The sequence below is a fragment of the Chionomys nivalis genome, chromosome 3, assembly GCF_950005125.1.
Source record: "Chionomys nivalis chromosome 3, mChiNiv1.1, whole genome shotgun sequence".
NCBI classification, from domain to species: domain Eukaryota; kingdom Metazoa; phylum Chordata; class Mammalia; order Rodentia; family Cricetidae; genus Chionomys; species Chionomys nivalis.
This window is the reverse complement of record NC_080088.1, coordinates 23988327-24009437: the sequence shown is the minus strand read 5'-3', so window position 1 is coordinate 24009437 and position 21111 is coordinate 23988327.

Sequence of the window (21111 nt, the reverse complement as noted above, 5' to 3'; positions counted from 1 at the left end):
ACTGATGAACTTAAACTTGCATGCTTAAGAGTACACTTAGCTGAATTATGCCTATTCTCTGTAGTGCTTTTCTGACTGAATATGCTTACATTCCCTTAATAAAACCCCTAGGCCTCTTCTTTTCTATGAGGACACTCTTTTAGAAATAACTTACATGTTCTCCTTTCTTATTATACTTAGTAAGATTTTTTTCTTATTAATATGTAGGTCTATGTCTTCGATTTTGTATTTACTAGGACAAAAATTCTCCTTATTTTATTGCAGAGGAACACTTTATAAAACAATATTCCTATGGAGTGTAAAGGTAAACTGATTTTGAATACATATATAGTGATTCACTTTATATAAAAGGCCACTTCTGTAGCTAATACCTAGAAACAGGGGATATAAAGGTAAAAAGAGAAACAGGTGTGAGAGGGAGGGTAATACAGAAGGAGAAGACAGGAAAGACAAATGCCAAGGATGACTGAAGAAACCATAGGAGAAAATATTTTATAAACTAACTTAAAGATAATTTATATGTGTGTGTGTTTTATAAAAAGCTATGACATATGATGTGCTGATCCCCCAACTCCTCAGGAGGAGTAGACTATCTAGCAAGAACCATAGTAACAGACATGAAAAACATCCCTTCAAGTTGCTGGTCTGTAGGATCCAAGAGACGTGCAAAATAATGTAGACTATTTCTATAGTCCTTGATTGCTTCCCAGAAATCAAAATTAAGATCCAGTTGCTAAAGATACCATGCACTTTTGACACAGGACTTTGAGAAATTGTCTGGAACTAAATTGGAAGCCTCCATCTCGAGGAATAGTTCTCATAATGTCGTGTGCTATGCAATCAGACAAAGAGAAAAAACAACCAATGATATTATCCAGATGCAAAGTTTATGAACCACAGCAATGACTGAACAGGGATAACCAACTACCACCTAATTTAGCATAAGCCCTCTTCAATAAGAGGGAATTTATAGGTGATAACTGTAAATCTAGCCAACTACCTTTGGCTGTAGAGGTAATAGATCCTAGAAAAGACCATACTACTTCCATTTTGCTAAAACAATAATTTCCAACAGTATTCTAAATAACAATCCTTACATTCACAGGTAAGCATATTTTTGACCCTTCATCAAAGAAGTTTCCTCTTTCAGCAGGTGGTGGTCTCTACAGAGAACCACAATTTGCCAAATGCAAAGAATAAGTGACTAGGGTTCCCTAGCCCGTATTGGCACATCTACCACATGACTGCTACACTTAAGAGTCAAAGGAACATCACCTAGGGAAAGAAAGATCCTGAGAGCCAGCGGATCAAGATGCCTTTTGCTAGTGTCTTCTACACATGATAAAGATTCTGTACCCACGAAATCTCAATAATATGGCCGCACAAACAAGTCAACACTAGTCAATATGCCAGCATGGATAGGGGAAATTTCATAAGGCCCCAGCTAGATGAAGAACTACAGTCTATGAATGGGTGCTGAGGAAGGAAAAAAATCAGTTTTCTGGAATGAGCCTCAGATGAGTTACCTAATCCCAAATGGTCAAACTTAAACATGGTTACATAAAAACAACAATAACTAGACTCAGTAGGATTTGTGATTTGTGTGTGTGTGTGTGTGTGCTTATTAAATAAAAACAACTATAAAAAAGAGATCAGTGAGGAGGGAGTCAGAGGGAATGTGAAAGTTGGGGTGATATAAATATACTTATATTCACATATATGATGTATTTTGAAATTATCTGCTCTCAGTACGTCCTCCCAACTTGCCCAAGACCCACCAACTCCACTCCATTATATTATTATTATTGTGTCTTATTATTATTATTGGTGATGGCAGTGGTGGTGGACTCTAAGTTCAGTTAGTCTTGACCATATAGGAATAGACATGCAACCATCCACTGGGACATGGGCAACCTTTTAGTGACCACATCCTGCCCAAAGATGACTCTTACTTCTTCAGCACTCATCATTGCCAATAGCTGCTACACTAAGAAATCTTAAAATTTAAAATCTCCCTAATGACTATATTAAATGGCCTCTCAATTTCCTTCCTCTTCCCTCCTCCTTAGAGCAAAACAGATATTAAACTGAAAAAAAAATCTGGCTCCAACACATAATTTTACTATTTAAAATCTTTCCATGTGGGTCCTTTTGCTGAAAGTGTTCAAATGATTAACATATTATATTCATATATTAGATACACACACAAACCATCAATAGCATGAATTTTAAATAAATACACAGAAGTTGTTTTGTGACTCTGATGCATGCCTATCATTCTAAAAATAAAATATGAAAATTTAGAGCTGCTTCTATTTTGGGGAATCAAAATGTGATTAATATTCAAGTGATATAATTTGTTTCTATTTTTTATGCCATACTAATTATTTGACTTCGAAACATGCCAGATCCTCAGTAGCGCTGAGCACATATAAAATGAGAGTTGTTCCTTCCCCCTCCGTGTCTGAGCCTCCTTCCTTCCTTTGTCTTCCAACACTTCTCTCCAATGTTCAAGCCCCAGTGAAATGAATCTTTCCCTTATTCATTTCTCTAAGAAATCATAAGACTTCCATTCCAGAGTGCCTCAGAAGACGCAGACATAATTAGAACAAGGAATCCTTGGGAAGCTCCCATCAGGTGATTGTCAATAGATTAGGGACACAGCCCGACACTGGTGGCACATGCCTTTAATCCCAGCACTGGGAGGCAGAGGCAGGTGGATCTCCCTGGTTCAAGGCCAGCCTACTCTACAAAGTGAGTGCCAGAACAGGTTCCAAAGATACAGAGAGAAAACCCTGTCTTGGAAGAAAAAAAGAAAAGAAAAGAAAATAGATTAGGAACTCTTTGCTCTTTGGACAACCATACTTAGCCAAACTCCCCACTCATTATAACGAAACATTAAATTACTGTCCTACCTTACTTTTCTGTTGCTGTTATATGACCAAAGAAACATGAGGCAGAAAAGATTTATTTTTACCTACAATTCCCAGGTGACCATCTATCACTGAGAGAAATCAGGGAGAGAACTCAAGGCAAGAAACTGGAGGAACAAGAGGTACATAGTTGTTTGCTTCTTAGACTTGCTTCGTTCTTTTTTTTTTTACTTAAATTTTGATTTTTAGTTTTTGACAGTTATATACATTTCTACTGTGCTTACATCATTTCCATTCTTGCCTCTTTTCCCCTACAATTCCTCCTGTGCTCCCCCACTCCTTAAATTCATGACCTCTTCTTCTGTAATTATTATTGTTACATATGTCTACATTGGTATATGCAGCTCAGGTCTTGAGTCCTTTGGATTTTTCCACACCTTCCAAAAGGGTTGTGGCCATCGCATGAAAAAGCTGTTTCTCCAGAATCCTTAAGTGGAGTAATCCTTTCTCTACTTGTGTACCACTACACTAAAATGTACCTATGTCTACCTGTCATGAATATGGCTTTAGCAGGCTCCTGGGGTCTGACAGGCTCTGTCCTGAATCTCTGGGTGGGTTGCTGCCTCTCCATTGGCTCTGGATAGCTGTTGGAAAGAACATAACATAGCAAACATCCTCTAACCCCCAGCATCCCTTCTTGAGGAGAGAAGTGCCCAAAGCGTTCTGTGGGAGGAAATGTATCCACTCCTGGAGATGCTTACTTTGTCTGTTTCTCCTGCATTATTTTATTATCAATGCCTTCCGTATACTATTGTTCAGATCTTAAAGCCATTCAGGCTTCAATAAACATAGAAGTTAGCATCTGATAACCCACCCCCATCAGGAATTCTGGCTTGACAGAAATCAGATGTATTTACTTTTAAGAGACTCAGAGAGGCCCCTCTGTATTTTCCCTTTTCTGCTCTTGGTTAGCACATTGTAAAATTGATTTGCATACCAGATTAAACAAGTCCTCTCTGCCACAGCCTCACTACACTTAACTCACTTTTGGACACAGTCCTAAATATGGTCTAAAAAGCTGGTCATTGAACACCACCCTTCAGAGTCCAGTTCCTTCAGAAATGCCTGTTTATTCTTTGCTGTCTTAGTATCTCTGATATTCATGAGGATCTCAGCCAGTGAAAATCGAGTATCTCAAGTGGCTCATATGAGTTTATCCATCAAGGATGTGTTTCCCTTATTTTGCCTCTGAATATTCAGTCTTTATCTTCAGAGAATGAGTATGTATACTATTCAGTTCTTGCTTCCATAGCACTCAGCCTGATTTTATCCATCCTCAAGTCTCACAGCCTCATAAACTGCTCTATGAGAGGTTCTTTCATTCTTATTTAAATGTCATTTCCAATTCTAGTAGCTTGAAGTCAGGGTGTAATATAGTTTCCCATACTGTGCCATTATATCAGGCTTCATCTGCATACTTTCTCAAGGGTTTTTTCCCTTCGCTTGCACTAAAGGTCAGATTAGAGGAGTATCTTCTATCCCTTCTACCTCACTCTAATCCCCCTCACTGCCTGATTCTTTCCACCAGTACTAAATTTTGGCATCTCAGGAAGAGCTATTTAGCAGAAATCCAATTTGTCTACTCTTTCTCTTATTCTCCCCAACTACAAGAAATGACAAGCTACCACTTCCATCTCATTTATTCTCCATTTCTCTGCCCACTTTGCTTGACAACTTCATGGCTAGTGAGTAGGATAGTGTCTGTTTCTCATAATTTCTCCAGGCAAGTTCTTTCTGGGCAGACAGCTGAGCATCAATTGTATGTCTTATTGCACAAAGTAAGGGCCATGTAACTGATGCCACAGTTTGCTTATAATCAATCTTATACCTTGTGTGCTATTTTCAAGGACTGTAATGATGTTCTCTATTCTCTGGGCTTTTTTAAGGATGTCACTTAGTCAAGCAGCAAACCCAGTTCATCAAGGAGTTGTGCCAATCCACACCTCACAATGGACAACAGTATCTCTGGAACTGTCTCCACAGTACCTTCAGAGTTGTGTTAGCTACATACATTTTTTTTAAACCGATAACAGATGCAATGTAGCTGCCATTGCAATAAGAAGAAATGACAATCTACACCATGAAGAACATTAGCCATGTCTCTTTTCTTAGTTAGGTTTCTCTTGTAAGATAAAACACCATGTCTTATAAAAAATTCTTAATTGGAACGGGCTTACAGTTCAGAGGTTTGGTCCATTATTATCATGGCAGGAAGCATGGCAGCATGAAGACAGACATAGTGCTGGAGAGGTAGAGAAGAGTGATACCTCTGAATTAGCAGAGAGTAGAAATAGAGAGACATTGGGCCCGCAATGAACACCTAAAACCTCAAAGCCCACCCCTATACTTCTTTCTACAAGAACACACCTACTCCAAGAAGGCCACAGTTCCTTAATGCCACACCTATGAGTCAATAGAGGCCATTTTCATTTCCAACACCACATCTGTGGTTCCCCTGTGAATACTTTACCCTTCGGATAGCTTAGTTTTAGTTGTTTGTCTTTTACCCACAGCAGAAACAATACATGTAGTCTTCTCAAACTCGTTTTGATTCTGTTGAGCTCCAAGTGTAATATGGATTATTCCTGGATATACAAAGAAGCATGTGTTCACCCCAGATAAGGGCCCCATAACAATGAAGGAAATAAACTTATCCATTGATGAACTTATGAGTTAACTAGGGTCACTTAAAGGAGAAGCCAGTAAAGAGGGGTTCTATAGTATTATGGGCAACTTCAAGGTGACTAAACCATGAATAAAAAATAAAATTCTTTCCTGCCAGAAATTGTTCCCATGTAGATAAGTGGGACTACCTGAGCCCCCTGTACTGCCCATGAAGGATCAGTAATGGGATCTTGGGTGAGCCTCTTGAGAGTAATCCTAGCTCCTAAAAGTTCAATAAGGAAATGGTGATGTATTACACAGTAGATGTCATTCTACAAACAATAGCATTTCATAAAGGGTCTAATGATATCTTGAAGAAACCTACCTAGAGGAATTAGATTATGTGTTTAGGATCTAATCCCTAAAAATAAACAAAAATAAGCCAAATAATTCCAATGTGTCATTGATGCAGTGGTACAATACCTGTCCCTAGAAAATCATACTCCATATTCTGCTCTGAGCATGTTACCTGTGAACTTCCAAGAGTATCCTCTCCAAGAAATAGTTTAATGGCTCAAGGAAGTGTTCTAGCCAGTAACTGATACTAAAGCTAAATATGTTCACAATGGACACAGTAACACAGATGAAAATTACACTTGGCTTTCTACACTAAAAATTAATAGTGCATTGAATCTAAGTTCAATTCTAATGTAGATGTTAGAAGTTTAAGATGTCAACCTAAGAAGCAGGAACAGTTGATAAATACTCATTCTAGGCCAGGCACATAACTGAGGCACATAACAATGTCCACAGTAACAGAGTCCTTCTTCCAGATAGCAGTTGCTCCAGGCATCCTCTATGCTTCTGTCTGTCTTTTATTAAGTGCACACTATTTGTTTAAGAAATGAGATAAATGGTTTGGGGGTTTCTTTTTTTCTACATTGGATTCAGGATATAGGTCAGATGAAGACAAACAAACAAGTACAAACTTCAGATGTGTTAACTAAGGAAAGTTGGTTTTGTGTATGTGTGTCTTTCTGTAAAACAATGACAAGAAAAATTAATTTTTCATTGAAAATACTTTCAAACCAGTAGTATGTGTTATAATTCAGAGCATTATTTAGGCTAAAAGTTATAAACTGAAGCTAAAGGATATATATCATAGACAAACATGAGACTTGTCTTTCTAAAATGGGACATATTTGGTGCTTTTTGTTCCATCATTTAAGGTTTCTATCCTTTCTATACATTAGAATCCATTTTTATGATTGCTACCATGTATATCCTTCATTATATCACGATTATCTAATAAAATACTTTGTTTTCATGGGTTTCCTCTTAGTTCATTTTTACTACAGGCATAAAACTGATATGACAGAGCATGCAAATCCTGCTTTGCATATTAGGCCACTAAAACTCAAAAAAGGGAATGGTTGAGTCATATCTAGTGAATTAGAAACCATATAACAGCCTTCTCTTTACTATTCTGAGCCTAATATAATAGGTACGCCTTTTTACTTTTTGTATTAGTTTAGGTATATGAAGGTCCTTTCATATTGCTTTATGTTATTTATTGATAAAGTAAAACATTGAAAGCTTACCAAAAAATTGTGTCTAACAGTATGTCTGAGATTGAGTGTGTGTGTATTATTTAATCATGCAATTTAACCTATTGTGTTGCCTGGTTTTGTGTGTCAACTTAACAAAAGCTGGAGTCATCAGATGAAGGACTCAGATGTGGAAATGCCTTCGTGAGATCCAGCTGTAAGGCATTTTCTCAGTCAGTGATTAATGGGTGAAGGACCAGCCTACAGTGAGTGGTGTCATCCCTGGGCTGGTAGTCCTGGGTTCTATAAGAAAGCAGGCTGAGCAAGTCATGGGAAGCAAACAAGTAGAGCAGCTTCCCTGCATGGGCTCTGCATCAGTTCCTGCCTCCGTGATCCTGCCCTATTTGAATTCCTGTCCTGATTTCCTTTGGTGATGAACACCAATGTGGAAATGGAAAGCAAATAAACCCATTCATCCCCAATTTGTTTTTTTGATCACACTGTTTCAGTACAGCAATAGAAACCCTAAGACATCTAATATATATATATATATATATATATATATATATATATATATATATATATATATATTTGTGATATACGTGTTTCTTCTGTCTTTTAATTCCATAATCTCATTCCAAAAAAAAAAAATCAAGTAAGCGTGCCACTTCCCAGTAGTTGACTAGTTGGTCCACTTCATTCAAATGTCAGTTGCATAAAATGTAAAATGAGAAGTGTGGCATCTATCTGGTGAAGAGTGCATGAATGTTGCCTTAACTCATTTCTTACACACTTCTCTCCCCTCTGTCTGATATTAAAAAATAAATATAAACCTTAAAAATGCTTCTTCTAGGGCTGGAGAGATAGTGCAGTGGTTAAGGGCACTGACTTCCCTTCAGTGTTCGTGGGTTAGGTTCCCAGCCACATATATGTTGATTCAGCACTGCTCGTAACTCCAGCTCCAGTGATAACTGTTTTCCATTGTCTTTGGCCTCTTTCAGTACCTTCATTTCTGTGCGCATGCACTCGTTCATTCATGTGCACATACTGATAATTAAAAATAGCTCTGAAAAGAAAGGCTTATTGTAAATTAATTTGTGAATAAACTATGAATGACAGCTAACAGATGAAACCTATTTCTAGAGTTCAGAATGTAGAGAACACTTCCTTTCCAGAGCATCCTCTCTCCATAAAAAATGGGAAATTCTTCATGACTCACTCATTCATTCAGCAACTCTTTTTAGAGTGTCTAATTTTTATAACACATTGCTCTGATTTCTGATAATAGGTGTTGGTATCGGTAAAATGTGTGCCTTCCTCTAAATATATCCTGTCTCCCAAGATCTGACTTATAGTCTGTACGAAATCGCCACTCATGCCATAAAAATATGTGCAGTGTTTCTCATATTCTCAGAGTTTGTGTCCTGATTCCCCATAGCCCTCTCCATCACACCTTCAAAGCATTATCAACATTTATACATTATCAGGAATGTATAAATATACTTTAGTATTTAGTTCATTTGCACACATAGTGTCATTATTCATGTTTAATGCAGTAATGTGTTTCTATTTGATAGCTACAACAATCACTTATTAAAGAAACTGTTACTTTTTCTCTCTCATTCTGTAGAATGAAACGTTCCCCAAAATGCATATGCATTTATTAATGTCACATATCATCTAGTTTCCTATAATTATGACTGGAACTACATGCAGGGAAAATACATAAAAAAGAAAAGACTTACCTACCTCAGCTGTCCAAATTCAACCAACAATTAATATTTGCAGATGCTAGGGAATTTACTCAGCCAGTTGCTGCCAGGGCACACCTTGATCTACCCTTGGGGCATGGCATTAGGCCTCCAAGTACATAATTCTGCAAGGAACTGAACAGGTGTGGAAAGAACCCACAGATGAACTGCCAAAATCTAGTTTCAAACATTTTGATTCATAAAACAGTGTCACTATTAGGTTTGTCTTAACTTCTGATAAGATCTTTGCTAGAAATAAACACTAAAGCAAACTATAGAAACCGAGGATATTTAATAAAATTGAAAAGGTCTTGAAAGAACATGAATTGTTCTTTGCCCCACCTATGATTACTCCCTCTATGCAAAGATGATACATAAAATCCTAATAGAGACATATATAGGTAAAGAAATGAGTAATATTTTTCCTGGAATTTACTTTTTATTTAAGTGGTAGTTGTGAAGTTGGGATGACTACAAATGGCAGAATGTTTTAGAATCTTAATTTCTCTTAAAATACAGCTTGTACAGAAATTTCACTAACAGGAACTTTAGAAACTTCATTTATAACAATAATCTCTTCACAGTAAGGAAATAAATTAAGCTATAAACCTTAGAGTTGATACTAATGTAGAACAGCTTAAAGAATGTATTTTGTTAAAAGGATGCATTATGGTAAAATTCTTCCAATTTTTACATTGAACTTGAAGGAAAATGAGAAGAGATTATAGAAATGATGTAGTTGAAAAAAAGGACTGACCCCACTCAGTGTTCAACATTGGTACTGGTGGTTCTGTGTTATCTTATTTTTCATGAATTTATTTGAATGTATCTCTGATTATTTCTATATTTGTTTGTTGTTTGTTTCTTTCACTAGTCCTCAAACTTTCTGTGGGCTATAAACCAATTTGCTACCATTGACCTGTATTAGATCTATGAAAATACAAATAGGGTTTTTTTTTTTTTTTGAGTTTATCCCTACTTTAGAACTGCGGTGTGTTATAGTACAGTAAGATGAACATTACACATTATTGTTTCTATAATAATTTTTTCCATCACAAGTAGTTCATAATTTTCCCATCAAGTCTGAAATACTTTTAGACAGCTCATTAAGAATAAGTTGCATTGGTATATGTGTTCTTAAAAAAAGCAAAATTTTTATCTTCCCTGTTTTTATTGCTAAAGAAAGTTATAAATATGCAAAATTAATACATAATAAGCAAGCTACAAATTCCATCCCATCCACAAACTCACCTGTCCCCCACAAACTCAGTGGAACTATGAAACACAGCCTACCACTACACAGAGAGGTCGAAGTGGTGAGTAATCAGCCACTCAGCAGGACACCCCACTCTCTATGCCTTCCATACTTGGGCAAACCCCCTGTCCCTCCCCCACCTGCCTCGACTTCTTTAGCCAGCAAGTAGGAGAGTTTTCTGCAGCTAGTCTGCTCCATTACCCCATCCCAACCATTGGACCCTGAAAACTCCAAGTCCCACCATGCCCCCAAACCCTTCAACCCCACTGCAACCTCAGTGGAACTCTGAAACACAGCCTACTACTACACAGAGAGGACTAAGAGGTGAGTGACCAGCCACCCAGCAGGACACCACACTCTCTAGGCCCTCCATACTGGGGCAAAAACCCTGGTCCCCTCCCCCACCTGCCTCAGCTTCTATAGCCAATCAGCAGATGAATTTCCTACAGGTAGGTTGCTCAGAAAACCCTGAGACATGAAGAGTGACAGGACAGAACAGATTATGGACAGTTCTCTAGATACAGACAGCCACTGCAAGGATTGGACCAAGATGCAAAGACACTGCTGGCATCAATTGAAGGAAGAGATGGGTAGTCACCAATGCAAGAATTCATCCAACCACCTAAAAAGCAACATGGTAACACCAGGATCCAGTGGTAATACAACAGAAAGACTTGATTATCATAACCCAGAAGAAGCAAAACAAACAAACAAAAAAAAAAACATGTAACTTTATAAAGATTATAGAGACCATTAAAGTGGAAATGAAATACTCCCTTAAAGAAACAGAGGAAAGAAAAACAAAAAATGGAAGAAATTAACAAATCTCTCAAAGAAAACCAAGAAAAACAATTAAACAGGTGAAACAAACAGTTCAAGACTTGAAGTCTGAAATAGAGGCAATAAAGAAAACACAAACAAAGTAAATTCTGGATATGAAATATCTGGGTAAACAAATGGGAACTACAGAGGCAAACATAACCAACAGAATACAAGAGATGGAAGAGATAATCTCAGGGGTTGAAAATACTATAAAGGAGAAAGATCCATTGGTCAAAGAAAACATTAAATGCAACAAATTCTTAACAAAAATATTCAGGAAATCTGGGGCACCATGAAAAAGCCAAACCCAAGATTATTAGGAATAAAAAAAAGAGAACTCCAGCTGAAAGGCACAAAAATATATTCAACAAAATCATAGAAGAAAACTTTCCCAACCTAAAGAAGGATATCCCTATGAAGGTACAAGAAGCTTACAGAACACCAAATAGACTGGATCAAAAAAAGTCCTCTCATCAAATAATAATCAAAACATACATCATGCAGAATAAAGAAAGAGTATTAATAGCTGCAAATGAAAAAGATTAAGTGACATATAAAGGTAAACCTAACAGAGTTACACCCAACTTCTCAATGGAAACCATGAAAGCCAGAAGGTCCTGGGAAGAGATGTGCTGCAGACACTAAGAGACCACAAATGCAAGCCCAAACTACTATATACAGCAAAGCTTTCAATCACCATCAATGGAGAAAATAAATAAAACCATATTTAAACAATACAAATCCAGCCCCACAGAAAGTACTGAAAGGAAAACCCCAACCCAAGGAAACTGACTAAACCCAGAAAAGCACAGGCAACAAATAACCTCACATTAACAAAACCCTAAGAAGGGAAACACACATACTACCATTGAAAAATAATAGGAATTAACAACCTCTGGCTATTAATATCTCTTAATAGCAATGGACTCAATTCACCTATAAAAAGACAGACTAAGAAAATGTACGCAAAAGTAGGATTCAGCCTTCTGCTGTATACAAGAAACACACTTCTATAGGAACTCTTTCAGCCAGTAGCCTTTAAGGCATCAGCCCACTTGGGTGTCTCTTTTTATATTATAAATGTCAATGTAAAGCATACACTCGCTCTCTTTTCCAGCTGCTGGATTTGGTTCCTTTTCCCCACTCATACACAGGATTGTGATCTGTGAGTCTACCCCTAAATAAATAACCCTTAATTATACTCAATTATGAGCTAATATGGGATTTCATTTTAACATCCATTATCTTCTGGTACCCATTTGGATCCCAACTCCATGTCAACCAGGTGGACTGGTCTAAAAGTCCCAAAACACCTACAGCCCATCCCCCGACCACCTGGCTTGATTTCGCCTACTAATGGATTTTCTGCAAAACCCCACTACAGTGGAACTAAGAAGAGAAACTTGTATATTTTCTAAGCTCATGCACACCCCCACCAACCTACTGCCCCTTTCCCAGCCGCATGCAGCAACTTGCACAGTTTCTGGTTTTAAGTTTATTTATTTATTTATTTATTAATCAAATAGTTACTTTTGTTATGAGATCTTGGTAAATTGTTGTATGTGTAATAATTGTCTAGTAGGTGTCACCGTTGTAGTCATGTGGCAAAGAGACATAACCGGGGGGGCATGAATGGTCTTGCACCACTTTGTATTTATTCATTGGTGCCTGGTTAAATAGGCTTTGCATGACAAATTAAAAGCCATTAAATCAATTCCATACACAGAACAAGGACCCCAGGCTTTACAGAAGACAGTAGTAAAAATATTTGAAATGACTGAGGAAATTATTGGAGCTGATTGTAGCACGATACCTGCTTTATGCACTATGTGCTATGGTATGGCTCACGAGTTGGGCAAGGGGCTGGAGATTGAAACACACATACACAGACAGAGACACAGATAACCCCAAGAATGCCCCCTTTATTGTGTTCCAGGGCAGATTATATAGGATCTTCTTGACTAATGGCCACACCTTAACTCTCAGCTGCAAGCCCACCAGAAGCCATTCCCCTGCCATTAGGAACTCCTGAGGGTCTCATGCTCAGAGAAGCTGCAAACCAAGTTGTTTGCTCAGAGCAGCTGCAAGCATAGAAAAACAAGTTGTTTACTCTGGCAGGTAGGGAATTGCAAGAAATTTAGGTTCTGGGGGTCCACAGTTCCCAACACCTCCCTCTTTTCTATATAATTAGACCAAGGTTCTGGACTGGCATGGGTGTAGCAATCCATTGGAAAATGCCCTAATAAACATATTCACTGTACAAGATAGCCACAGCAGCCATCTGGCTGATGGCACTACTGGCTGTCATGGAACAAACAGTGATGACAATAGTGGCTACTACAGCCGCAGTGATCCGGAAGTCTTGGCGGCATTGCTCAGCACCAGATGTTTAGTGGCAGTCATAAATTCTGGCCTAAAACTCCAGATCCTCCTACCTGTGCCTCCTTCAGCAAATCCTACCAGTGTGCACCACCACAACTGGCCAATGCTCCTGGCACCACTGCCACCTATAGAGCTTTCCCTGGTCCCAAAACCTCCAGTAAACAGTCATTTAGGGAATTTGGAAGTCATTCTCTCTAAACTACTTCCTGCTGTTAGTTGAGTGAAGTAATGTTTGGGGGTTATACACAGCAACCTTAAAGGTGGTCTTGGTCCATAAAACCACATTAGATTAGAATGATCCCACAAGTTCTCATCTTCTGTGGAAACAAAAACAGAACCTATTTTCCAAAGCATCACATCCTTAGACCCCATGTTTTGAAGTCAAGATACCTTTCTTAGCAGTCCCCAGATTCAAATGTCTCTTTACAGTCAAAAAACCAAAAGAATACACAATAATATACATATCCAGATTCTCTGTGCATATTCCATCTTTTCAAGGCCCTTTATTCACTCTCCCACCTCCTCTTTATTGCTTTCCTGCTGGCCAGTCATCCAGAGGGCATCCCTAGTTCCAGAACTCAGATGTGCCTCCTGCTGTCGCACCTACACCACTCAGAACCACTATCAAGCAAGAGTCTGGAGATGAAAAAAACACATAGACACATACCCATTTTTTATTCACCCTCACCATTCCCGAGGACAATCTCTCAGGAATCCCTAGTTCCTGATCTCACTGGGGGCCTCAATTTGTAGCACAATGTCTGCACAATGTTTGTTCTATGTTCTATGTACTGTGGTATGGTTTGCGAGTTGGGAAAACGGTTGGAGATTGAAACACACACACAAAGACATGGATAATGCCAAGAATGCCCCCTTTATTTTATTTAATCTATGACTATCTATACTATGTCTCTTTAAAGACTTTGTTTTATTTATTTTTTAATCCGTTGGCTTTTTTATAGTTCTCTATACTCTTTTTCTTCTCTCTCCTAAGCCTACGTACATTTATCCGACACTGTGACCTTTTAGAGGTCTTTTATGTCTGAATCTGTCCTATTGTGTATCTGTAATTCTTACTCTCCAAGAGCAGTTACTTCTTAAAATGCTAAGCGCTTCTTAAAACTTAAGCTTTTCCATTACTAGGGTATATAAGCACATTGCCCCACTTCCAGGCACATAGGCAGTCCACATTGCCACAAAGCAAGCTGAAGCACACAGCACACAAACCCCATCCAAATGCTGGGTTTCCTAAAAGAGTCAAAGTTTATGCTATTAGCACGGGCCAGGGCTGGGAAGCTGCCATTTTGAAACCACGTGGCTGCTACTGCTGAATCAGTAAGACCTCTCTTAAAGGATCTGTGGTATGCAGAAACAAGATATGTTGAACACTGTATTTCAAGCTCTCCCAGATTTTTAAATGGATTTTACTTTGCCACGTTGGCGCCAATATCTTATAAGAAGGCTGCTTGTTCTTTCTAGCCACCTGGCTAGCTTAGACCCAAAATAATCCCACAGAAACTGCTGGCACATTTTCTCTAGCTTCTTATTTCTAACTCTTATATTAATTTAACCTATTTTTATTAATCTGTGTATTGGCACGTACCTTGCTCATCTTAGATATAGTAGGGAGGGCCTTGGTCCTTCCCCAAAGCAATGTGCCTTACCCTCTCTGAGGAAAGGATGGGGGCTATAGGGGGGGTAGATGGTGGGAAAGAGTGGTAACTGGGATTAGTATGTAAAATGAAAAAGGATAGTTTGTTTTCTTTTTATAAAAAATAAAATAAAAATATGAATATATATATACTATATATTAAACATTTCATAGAATTGAAAGAAATTGAGAGAAAAAGTTACAATTATTTGCTTATCTACCTAGCACATTTTTCTCCAACATCATACTGATAGATTTTTTAATAAACCAAATGAAATATCTCCAATTTAAATACTGCTCTTAACGTTTTGGTGTAGGATTGGGAGAGAGAAGAATCCACATCGTAGATAGGACTTATCTAAACTAGCAAGGATGCTCTAGATGAAGCAGAGACTTTAGAAACAATGGACTGGGAATGAGACTCAGGTGATAGAATGTTTGCCTGGCATGCAAAACGGCCTGTGATTTGATTCCCCAGCACTGCCTATACCGAGCTGGCTCATATCTGCGATTTTAGCACTATGGAAATGAATGCAATTTTATAAGAAATTCATCATTTTAGCCCACACAGATGATGTTGGGACCAGCCTGAGCAACTCGAGACCCTGCCTAAAAAAACTATTTAGTTGGTATTTTTGTTTTTATATCTTCTTTTTGGTTATACAAATAATTTTCATCTTTTTGGTTTTTTTCTTTTTCTCTCTCTCTTCTTTAAATTGTGTTCTCAGTGTTGATCCCCGACTATCTCAAAACTTGGCTATAGAAATCAGGCTTGTCTTGAACACACAGATTTCTCTTTCTCTGTCTCCCTAGTGCCAGGATTAAAGGCATGTGCCTCTAAGCCTGGAGACTTTCATTTATAAATGACACATACCTAGTCAAAATCAAAATTAACTGTGGTATTTTCTTTCTTTAGGAAAGCAGGCAACAGCCTTTAATGGATGGGGCAGACATGTTTCTCTTAGCTGAAGGCTGTAAGGAGAGAGGGAAAACAGGTCCTCAGGGAATGTTCTGCCAGCCACACTTGATCATGTGCAGCACCAAATCAGAATTCTGCCTAAGGATCACAAAACCCACCGTCAGCCGTCAAAATGACAGTACCAAGCTTCAGTGTTGATAAAATTAGGATCATGAGGGATATATTAGTATACGTTTTTATGAATATTATAATTATAGTTCTCAACAGTCCGTGTTCAGTGGGAATGAAGGTTATATTTTCATGTCAGCTTGTTTTGCGTTTAAGAGACTGGTTCGCAGACAGGACCGAGTGATGCGTAGTATTGGAGTTTGATTGACAAAAACAAAGTGCTCGTGTCTGTCTACATGCAAGCCGAGGCCTAAGTTTTCTCATTTCAAGCCTGAGTAATTTAGATCATCTTGAAGGCTCCTGGGCTACAAGGCCACAAATTCAAGTCAGTGTCAGTTGCCTCTGTACAGTAGACAGTCAAGCAAGGCACACTGTAATTTTTCTTTTATGTTTCAAAGAGTTCCGTTTTTTTTTTTTAAAGATTGTATTCTTCCCTTATATTTTCATTGCCTCAGCTGGTGGCTCACTTCTAAATGGTATATTAGAGCCCTCAAGCACTTGATGTCTATCTTCTCTCCTTGAGTGACACAGTGTGTGTCAAATGTAAATAGTCTGATGCAGAATGCACATGGGTTCAAGGGGAAACTCCCAAACTGTTTCTGAAAGGGTTCTGATGGCCTGTATTTTGAGCCTCTTTGGCATATGACCTTGCAAACTTCTGAAATGCTGTGCTACTTTGTTTAGAAAGCTGTACTAATAACCATGCAGATCAGAAGCCACAGAAGATTCTCTTTCCTCTGTCTGAACACACAGCACTTTGCAGTGATCCAAAGCATATTTTTCACAGCCCGCTGCAGAGCCCCACAATTCTTTCCAGTTGAATTAAATTAAACTCACTTCAGATTCTTTCTTCTGGTTATTAAGGAATGGTGGGATTCAGTTTTAGCACCCTACCCTAAAGAGAATTCTCTTAATGGAACAGTTAAACATCAATAATCCCATCTTCACTTAAACTCTGCACTCAGATACAGTCCTGGAATGTTAGAGACAGTTGAGACTCACAGATATGGGGACTGTTCAGTTCTCCTTCCCTTGTAATGAGATATGGTCTTGAAAGGCTGTTTGGCACATGGATAATTCCATACGTAGGCCATCTTTGGCATTTCCAAACTCTGTTCCTACTTGCAACAAAATTATTTCCCTACAAAGAGAGATACAGAGCCTTTCATATATCAAGGAGAGAAAGTGATCTGCCCTCAATGGATGAAATGCTAGTTCCAGGTTTGGGATTCATTCTTTTCTCTCACCTTTACTTTCCATATTTATTGATAGTTTGTCTTTCCAAGTACTGGGCTAAGAACAGAAGTTGGAGCCGGTCGGTGGTAGCGCATGTCTTTAATCCCAGCACTCGGGAGGCAGAGGCAGGCGGATCTCTGTGAGTTCGAGACCAGCCTGGTCTACAAGAGCTAGTTCCAGGACAGCTCCAAAACCACAGAGAAATCCTGTCTCGAAAAAAAAAAAAAAAAAAAAAAAAACAGAAGTTGGAGATGAGAAAATGATTGGCCTTGATAAATTAACTACTAGGTAATTATAATCATGGATGTATCAATCATAAGATTGATTGGGAAAGAAAAATAACCAGTTTTTAAAATTCTTCACAGAAATGGAGCTTGTCCCAGATATCAGACTAGAGAAATGACAAGTAGATACAAATATATGAACACACACACATTTGCGCACATGCACACACACATGCACACATACACACACACACACACGCAGCGGGGGGCACACTGGAGCCACTTAGAAGATAAAGAATTCTCAGAGGGTTGCTTAGAATTTCAACTAATACAACATCTTCAGCAAAGAACGTAAATGTCTTCGGGAAATGTCAAGACAAAAGAAAATGTATTTGAGTGGATGGAAAATAGTCTGTGAGGAGGCAGATGAGGATTCCTTCCTAAGGCTGTAGAGCTCTCCCAGCACGTTTAGGAAGTCGTCAAGAGTTGTTTCCAGAGGTTATGCTTGTCTTTGTAAATATATACCTTGATTTAAGCACATAGAGGGCAGGTAGCTTTTCTTTATGTGCTAATTTTAAATTATCTGTGATTCAATAGTCTCTTATAATTAGAGGAAGACATAGTCAATGCTTCCATAAGAACAAGTACTAAATTGTTAGGATGAAAAGGGAAGATGGCCTTGTGGGATGATGAAATTCCGTAGCTTGCTTTTGCAGGCAGAGGCAATGGAGTCCTATTCATCTCTGTACACTCCTACAAAACCTCCCCAAGACCATGAATCTTCCCACCTCTAACCCCTTACCTGTTTTGTGTATCCAGAGATGATGATGAATATAATAAACAAATGACATGTTTCTCCTTTGTCCTCTTCTGCCTCTACTTCTTCTTGTCCCTCTAATTAAGTATTCTTCTTTCTGCAGGATCAAAGTACATATATATTTCATGAATAACAAAGGCCACACTTTAAAGGATGTATGTTGGAGGGAGGCCGCTTGTTCTTCCTTGTCTCTTGACTAGTTTAGACCTGAAATAATAAGACAAAAATGGTATTAATTAAATCACTGCTTGGCCCATTAGCTCTAGCTACTTATTGGCTAACTCATATATTAATTTAACCCATTTCTATTAATCTGTATATTGCCAAGTGGCTGTGACTTACTAGCTAAGTTTCCTAGAGTCTGTTTTGGGCGGTGGATCCATGGCTTCTCTCTGATTCCACCCTTCTTTCTCCCAGCATTCAATTAGTTTTCCCCACTTAGTTCTGCTCTTCCCTGCCATAGGCTCAGAGCATTTCCTTATTCATTAACCAATAAAATCAACACACAGACAAAAGAACCTCTTACACCAAATGTAGCTTTTTTTTCCCCTTCAGGTTTGATTCTGAAGGTTTTCAAGGATATTTCATGACAATGCAAGCACAGTACAAATAATAGATATGATTGAGGTTCACAAATGAAAGGACTATCTGCTTAAATCATTGTAGACACATTCTTATTTGGAGCATGCATGTTTCTAAATTATTAATTATAATTATCTCTTGCTAAAGCTTACTTACTTCTACTTATATTTTAATTTTTTGTTTTTTATGTTTGCATTAATTATGTATTTGTTTGCAATCAAATAGAATCGGTTACATTATAACATTAGAACAAAATATTGATAAACAATGTTCTTAGATCCCTCTACTTAGTATGTAATGTTTTCTTTAGGATGGGGCAATGGCATTGGTGGTATATTCTGATCATTTTGTATCAACTCTTCTTACCATTACCCTTAAAACATTAACCTAATTTATAGTTCTGAGATATATTTCTGGTGTAATGGAAATGAAAAATATTCTGGTAATATCCAATAGTAAGAAGTTACTTCATCATTTCATAGAACTCAGTTATTTATGAAATTAGCAGGTTAATACACAAATTTCCATATCTACAAAATAAAAAAATAGCTTGATTTTATTTGTATATCATTTTAACAGTGAAACCATTTGAATTTATTTTATCCTCACACTCCTTGAGAAGATACAATTAAGAACGGGTACAAAACTGTCATAACCACAAAATGATAAATCATTAGTGTTTCTTAGGTAGCAGCAATGCAAATCTTACTTTATAAATACATCCAATAAGAATCCATGGAACGTAATGTCAGTTCAGAGCACTGAACTAACAGTAGAATCCAGCTACGTTATATGGATTGATCAGCATTCAAGAAATCAATATGTACGTATGCAAGCCTATTTTCATACATACGTGTGACACGTAATTTTTGCCAGCCAGGAGTGGGGAGTATGCATGAGTGATGGACAGTCATAGATAATAGCAGACTTCTCTCCCTGGAAGTATTAGTCCTTTATCCCTAAAGAAGCTTTTGCCCTGATCGCTACCTAGAAGGGAAAATTAGCTGCTCTTTCTTCTTCATCTTTAACTCCCATCTCAGCAAGTGGCCACGAGGCCCCCCTACAGGAGTTTGTGTAGCATCTCCACTGGAGGTCATCTTTTTTTCATCACCATCTGGAGGTCTTAGGCGCTTTCGTTCCTTCTCCACCTGATTACAATACCCCACTGATCCTGTTTTGCACTCTCTGCTTCTTAACAGGATCTCTCTTTGGTGTCCCAACACCAGAGAGAACTTAATAATGTATAATGAGCCCAGACATCAATAGTGTGAGCTGGAGTGGTTGGAAATCACTTCTCTTTCATGGCACCATGAAGGCAGAATCTGATCACAGGGTCCCTGAATTCCCATGTCATCAAGACAAACGGACACATGAATACAATGCGAACATCCACAGTGTGTGCATGAGAATTCACCCCAGCACATGTGCCTCTCTCGCTCATCCTATTCATCAGGGGAAGAAAGAGATAGCTTTGCATCTGGCCTTGCAAAACCGGCAACTAATAGTCTGGAAAAACTACCTTTGTCATGTAAAATGTGCAATATAATCTTTGTCATTTTCACATAAGTCCAGGTTGTCTTTCACTGCACTTGGTTTTGTGTTCCATACTAAATTATGATTAACATGCCTAACCACACTAAAAAGAAACATCTATTTCTCTTCTGAATACAGGAGAGGTATGATTAGGTATGTCAAAAGCTTCTGAAGTGATACATTCTTTTTCTTTCCCCTTAGTCCATTAATAGAAAGAAATCAGCTCTATGAAGTGTTTAGAAAAAATAAAGAACACACACAAAATACTCTTTGTTAAAATGGAAATGCCAATGAAAGAATCCTTTAAAAACAACTTGGGGATAAGGACAAAATGGTTGATTTGGGGAGAGAACAAGAAGTCGAGGCAATTTGGGATCAGTGTTTGCTCCAATGAGTGTAATTATTGTGTAAATTGTAGCTCTTGACAAAAATCCCCGAGTCCTGTTGAGATGTTGTTAATGCCCCAGGAAGAAGCCTGCCTTGTGCAGTGTGATTGCTTACAAAGATGCTGCCGCCTCCTTCCTGCTTTTCCCACAGGAGATGGGCAATTTGCCAGTATTTCATTTTCAAGTGCCATTGTTCACCTAGAGGTTTAGGACAAGCTCTTTCCTTTCCATTGTTAATCCGATCCTAAGTGATGATATTTTTTTCCTTTTTAATCCTCTAATATTTTATACAAATTTATTA